The sequence below is a fragment of the Acipenser ruthenus genome, chromosome 22 (genome assembly GCF_902713425.1).
Source record: "Acipenser ruthenus chromosome 22, fAciRut3.2 maternal haplotype, whole genome shotgun sequence".
NCBI classification, from domain to species: Eukaryota; Metazoa; Chordata; class Actinopteri; order Acipenseriformes; family Acipenseridae; genus Acipenser; species Acipenser ruthenus.
Genome location: NC_081210.1, coordinates 5,891,137 through 5,898,234, shown reverse-complemented (window position 1 = coordinate 5,898,234; position 7,098 = coordinate 5,891,137).

The following is a 7,098-nucleotide window of genomic DNA, read 5'->3' as shown; positions in this document are numbered from 1 at the left end:
GAGAAGCAAGGCAGTCACTGCAGCAAAAGCCCCCACTGCAGCCAGAGAGAACCAAGATCATTGTGTCAGAGGCTCCCTGACAAGATGGGAAAGGGCTGGGGCAAAAATGGAAAAAGGATCAAGGCGTCTTAAAATGCTTTTTTTTAATTACATTTTCTGATCTTGTTTTATTTCACTTAAGGCCATGATGGATTGCATAGCAAGTTTCTTCGACCCAACATACAGCCCATGCACTCAAACTGATATTAAAAAGCCAAAATTCCCTATTGATTTTGTGTTGTTATTATTATATTCACAGCAGAAACAGACAACGCAAAAAGGCCTGGGTGACAGAATGATGTTGCCATTTATACCGGCCCTCCAAAAATTCTGTGCTAGAATAGTTATGATAAAAAAAGTATTGTGTAATGACATTTCTTAACTGGACAGTATGTATTGATTGTAATGCACATCAGAACGCATATCCTGTCAAGCCACCCTTAGGTGCCAGGATCGTATTAGTTATAGACCTGGTAAATTAGATACACTGAATTGATTACCACTGCTCTCAGCATTACAGCGTGTTATTGCTCATAGGGGGTGCTTTCCGGAAAAGTGAGGGAAGTGCAAACACTGCCATTAAAATTCTTTCTTTATTTAAAAACAAGGCTCTCCAGTTGTTATAGATAATATTTTTAATGTTGTATTATATTTGTATATAGTTGTGTATATAAATGTTACATAAATGTGTATATAAATTTGTATATAAATGTAACAATTTAAGATTTATTTTTATTAATTAATCCCGGAAATGAGTTGGGATAAAGTTGCCACTTTTCTCAGGGTGAGAGGAAGATCATGCCCCCTTTGAAATACATGAGTCCAACTGGATAATACAATACTGTATAAAAAGCATCCGTTTAAAAGCAAAGTCTACCTGATTATGTTTGGAGTTGTGGATATACACCTGATGTTATACATTTAGGGGGTGATGTAAGGATACACGCAAAGTGATTTATTGGTGTAAATCCCCCATAATACTGCAAAACCATGTTTAGCAGTGCTAAAATGCGGTGTATGTAAAGAATGGTGTTCATCTGGCGTTCTGCACCCGCTATCAAATTTTCACTTTGCCATCAGTAATCCATTATATTTAAATGCATTCAAGAAAGCTCATGGAATTGGGCGGGGATCTGAAATACTAAGTGGGCGCAAACATTATAATGAGATGTAAGGATTTTGCCTTACACTTAGGCAATTGCTGACCCTCCAAAAACGTTACACCTCTTCTTACAAGGTGCAAACCATTGTAGAAGCAGGTAATTAAGAGCTGTATAAAAGCACACACCTGCAGAGACCTGCCATTGGCTTCAGGATGACTGCTGTAGTACACTTCCTCATGCGGCGACACTTTGCTATTGTTGAGGAGAGACAGGAACACGTTCGGGGGAGAAGGGCAAGATGAAGAAGACCCTGCATATTCAATACCAGAGTCACTTTGTTTGGGATCCCGGAGGATGTGGTGTTAAAGTGTTATTGTCTCACTCAGCAGGTCATCCTAGACCTAACAGAATTGAGGGATAAGCTAGACCCCAGTGTCAATCTAGGGGCCGCTATCCCTGCACATGTGAAACTGCTGTGTTCTCTGCACTACTTACCCTCTGGTTCCTTTCAGACCACAGTTGGAATGTCTGGAGGGATAGCCCAATCCACCTCCACAGTGCTAGGCACATTTCTGGCTGTTATGCTTAAAAGGGCAGGCCAATACATATCATTTCCTAAGGATACTAACATAACTGATGTTGGCTGAGGCTTTTCCAAACAACTCAGTTTCATGCTGAGTGGCCTCAGCTGTAAGGACTCTCAGCTCCTTCTCAGAAAACTTTTCTTCTATTTTCTGTGTGCCAAGAGGACTTTGCTGCCTTTCCTTTGACATTTTTTTTTTGGTTTGTATTCTCATGCTCCACAAATGTCATACAGCGCCTACTGCCCTCTGTAATCCTAACTCTGCAAGTGTGGCCGCTAAATAGACCGATGCGCTCATTGAGACCCTCATTATCATAATTGTGGATTATTATTTGTGTGTTTTGAGCAATTTGCATTGCTCTTAAACTAGGGCACAGTGCAAAATAATTTACTGTCCGCAATGCGACTTGAGTTTTGCATCCGCAGTTATTTGCACTGCGCCTATACTTACATCACCCCCTAAATATATAGAGTGCAATCTGTACACAAATTATCATGGGCCGAGCAGATAATGAAGCTCCATATGAATATGTTCTGTGAAAATGTTTATTTTCACACGGTACATTGTTCACAAATCAACCTGTATATTTAAATAGTATTGCTATGTTTACTTGGTGATCATCATCACACTTCAAAGAAAATAAATTCCTAAATTGAAACAAAACTAAAAGCCTTTCAATGTCTGTAATCTAGCCCCTTGAACACTGATGTATCAAATGGAGAAAAAAAAATAGCGTAATCCTGTTTACTCTGAATACTCTGGTATTTGCATTTCTTAACTTGATTTTCACCACAACACTGCTTTTTTTTTTTGCAAATCCTTTTCATCTCTTAACTTTAGAGCAAGTCTTTTGTTTGAAACTACTAGTGATTTATAACCCATGAACTCCACTGCATTAGTCTAATGGCCACAAACATGGCCCACGGCTTTCATCTCAGGCGGAGTTTTAGACAGACTGGGGTGGGGGATGGGTAACAACAGATTATTATATTTGACAGACTGTCAATAAGTACTTTGTCAATTGATTTTCAAGAGGATAGAAAGCAGGTGCTGGGGGTTTATCAACACAGAGAAATACAGTAGGGCCTACTTGATGCTGTGCACACACACTCTCTACTGCTGTTATCAAGACATGGTTTCCTATCAGGACCATTATTCACAGCAACAGGCTTTGCAAGGTCATTGTAGTGGTGGCTAGATTATTCTTACTGACAGTTTTATTTATTCTTGCAATTAAACGCAGTGTTTCACCAGCAGAACCTCATTGTGGAGATCTGTCTCATTTTCACTGGCATCCTTCAAGATCTCACACCAGGAAGCAGTAGAACAGCAACAAACCAATATATAAAATGTGCAAACACTTAGCAAAAATCAAGTTTAACGAAGGTTAACCATTTAAATGACCCTCCACAGTTAGTTTACCTGATTTGGTATTAAACATATTTAAAAGGTCTCCAGTAGAAGAGGTTTTGTTTTAAAATATTGACAGATTGTGCTTATTTTATTTTTTAAGGGAAATGCACTGGCCACCAACAGGTAAACGCAGTGATCAGAACTGGCAAGACTGTGTAGAAAACGACGTATTGACACACAAATCAGTTTTGTGTATTAGTATTGCTACCTTTTCCACTGCAGTCTGTCATTTTACTAGTGTTGGACGATTATTTATAAAATAAGGTTATTTTTTGTTTTAAATGTTGATTGCCATGAAAAACAACATCTAAAACATGCACATTCTTAAAATGTACCTTTCTTTACAATGGTTACAGAGGATAATACTCAATAACAAGTATGCATAGACACTCATGGATTTAGCAAGAGTAGTGAACAATACATACATATACAAAAAAGTGTACTCTGATAAGGTAATGTGGTGTCAAATGTTCCAAAATGCAGGGAAGCACATTGACTAAGATATCAATAACCTTGCTATGCCTTCAAACAATGAAATATTAGAAGATAACATTTGCTGGGATGAAAACAAAACAGAAAATCAGCACAGCATACACAGCTTTGCATCACAAACAGACACATAACAGAACACATGTTTCTGCAGTTTTCCTGCTGTAGTGATTCAAACGATGCAGTGCTTTTCACTTTTTCATTTTGTTAATGCACCTGCATTTAGGGATATTTAAGACCAATCTGTAAGCAATGTGTAATTTGCTGGTAAAATGCCTTCAAAAGAAAACATTCACTTCTGGGACACATTCAGGAATTCGAACGCGAATGTATTTAAACAAAGGAGTCTTTCAGTCATATAGTAGACGATTTATTTTGGTAACGTTGCTCAATAACAAAAATACAGGTGAAGAAAAAATTATGTTCATTTTGTACAGTTATATCAATAAATTCAGTTTCGAAATAACTGGATTAAAAATGTCACAACCGATAGAAAACATCAATAATATAGCCTGGGATATTGTACAGGCCATGCCACAAAACCATATAATTCCTTACATGTGGTTATATAATAACTAGTTCATATTTCTTGTAAGAAATGCCAATCATTTAAAGAAACCGAGATCCTTCACTTTTACCCATATTTTATTTTGAAGGATCATCGCATTTTTATCTGAGTTGCTGGTATCTTACAAAAAAGGTCACTGGACAGAAGATCAGGTAAGACTGTCTAAGCTCAGGGAATAAACTACTTGTTCAGCAAAAACAACACACTGTTTTTTCTTACATGAATGTCTAAATTAATTTAACTGTAGCATACAACTGCTGGGATTTTTTTTTCTTGATATTTTTTTTTAATGCAGCCAGCTTCAAAGTTTAAATGGATACAATTGGTCAATTTGCTGATGCTGTTCATATGCAGATTGGCATGATCCCTGCCTCCCCAAAATGAATCACAAATCTCACTATAAAGAGAAGAGCGGAACAGAGTTCAATTTCAATCTTAGCACAGACATGACATCTATGGTATATCCACTTGGATAAATACTGCACTGCTACGAAACAAAAGCTGCATTCAAAGAAAAACACAGAACTGATTAATAAATAATTGTGAAGACTGTATTTCTAAAACATGTTTGACAAAAGAAAAAAAAACAGATTTGATTTTAAGGCAGCAGTTGGGTTTTAACACATTGCATGTAAGATTTAGTCAACAGCGAGTAGCATTTAGCAGGAAAAGAAAGTATGAACAGTTACGTGATGTGAAGGTATGGCAGGTGAATTTAATTAATTCTTCAACTGGTGGGGATAACCCAGGAGGCCACATGTCCGGATTTCATTGCTTGATAACTTGCCAGGAAGTTAGGGGGGGACAACAGTACCCTTGGTTCTTTGAAGTGGGTTTTGCAAGAAACAGCTGTATCGTCAAAATTGAGAAATGAGAGAAACTGAAGCCAGGATAGTGCTTTTTATATGACCTTTTAAATGACAGTTGCTAATTTACACAGAAGCATATTATGTAAACATTGATATCCAAATAATAAAGAATAAGGATCACCACATTTGTGTAAAGCTAACTGGAGCAAGGCAGTCTGTAGTGTTAATCTGCATGTGCAAACTGTAGAAATGTTGACAACACACATCTTTTTTCTGTTTGTTTGTTTATTTTAATGCAGACGGATTTTAATTATTTTTTCAAAACTGGATTACGAGTAAATGTTTTGCTTATTTTGTAGTTACACACTTTGTTATGTAAGGGAAACACCAATTAAAGTAAAAGACGTTATTGCACCATACAACACATAGTTATATACACGCTAAAAGACACAATGTCACGCGATTCCCAAAACTCTCTGGACATACTTAATTGCCGGTTTGAGTGTGTCTGCTGGTAAACTCCAGACATTTCTACGTCCTGTCCAAAGTGTTAAATGAATGTTCAAGCATGATGATGTTTCATAATGAAACTGCTGCAGTCGGTTTCTTAGGTACAAAGGGCAACAACTAGCCACAAAATTGGTAGCAGACGGTCTTAAACGTTTGGCATTTGTTCTTGAATTTACAAGTTAGGAGTTTAATACTTCCAGGATTGTGTAACATAAAATTTGATCCAAGGATTGAGTATTTAAAACAAAACATCTAGTTTTGAAGCAATTTAATCATATACATCATTTGCGTATAGAAACTATAAATAGCAAAATATTTCAAGATTTAAAGAGACATATGCTGTATAAAACGCAAGAGGCATTTCTACTTGTAGTAATTCAAAAGGTGGCTCAGTAACAATATTTGGTCTATCAGATCCTGAAACGACTTGGGATCCGTTCACTTTGGAAAAGCTGGCGTGCCACTTCTTAAGATCTTGTTAATGTCTCTACAGTGTTATGATATCATCTTTAAAATAACTAATTTAAGCATCCAAAATATCAGTATTTTAGAAACAGCAATTCTTATTAAAACGGAGCTCAAAAGGTTAATCATTGAAGTCTTTCCACAGTCTTGTAGATTAATACTACAGATAAAAAATGAGAATTCTTAAGAAACTAAGTTTAAAATTGAAAATTCCATTACCCAAAACACCAGGTATGACACAAATTATGCGTATGACAAACTGCATGATCTCTCATTCCATCAGCATTTCCAGATTGCAGAAACTGGTGTGTTGTTTTACTACGCTGCCCCTTCTACACTTTTTTTGACCACTGAACCAAAAGCCACCTTGTAATAAATAAGTGTAATTTGTAAACAGCCTGGACATATTGGATGAGCATAAAGAAGATTCTGTATACTGTTCCCAAAACTCTATATGAAACCAAGAATAGTATCCTTCAATATTTCAGGTATTAAGATCAAATAAAAACGAATGATTCCACTTCATGCATCAAAAAAAAAAGAACCCCAGCTGTGACAAATTGTTTTGAGAACCTACATTTTTTTTCAATTGCAGATGCATATCATACTTGTTGTCTCACTTTTCGAAAGGTGCTGCTGTACTATTCATCTACACATAGGGCATGCTTACACATTCGACAGCAGAATTTATCAAGTTAGAAGCCTGTACAGCAGTTGCTTATTGGTTATAATCCAGTAATAAAGCCATTATAAACTGAAAATATATATTAAAACGTCATTACTAAATGGCAGCTTCTGGCACTGTTAGGAAACGCTTTCCCGAATTGAGGTGATCTATGCCAACGATAACCACAATGAAGGCTTGCACACGTTTGCCAAGTTGTACGCAGCCTAGCTGAGCCACCTACATAAACAGTGCGTTACAGCAGCAAGAAAGAAAGACAGACACAGCCCTGTTTCTTCTTCAGGTACAGAGCGAGGTCAGATGGGATTTAGGCTATGGTACCTGTTCTATATTAACCTGCTGGCTACATCAATTATTATTGAGGGTGCTATATAACTTAGATCACAGCTTTTAGAGAAAGTAAATGACTAGGGGTAGACTTTAGACAGTGTGG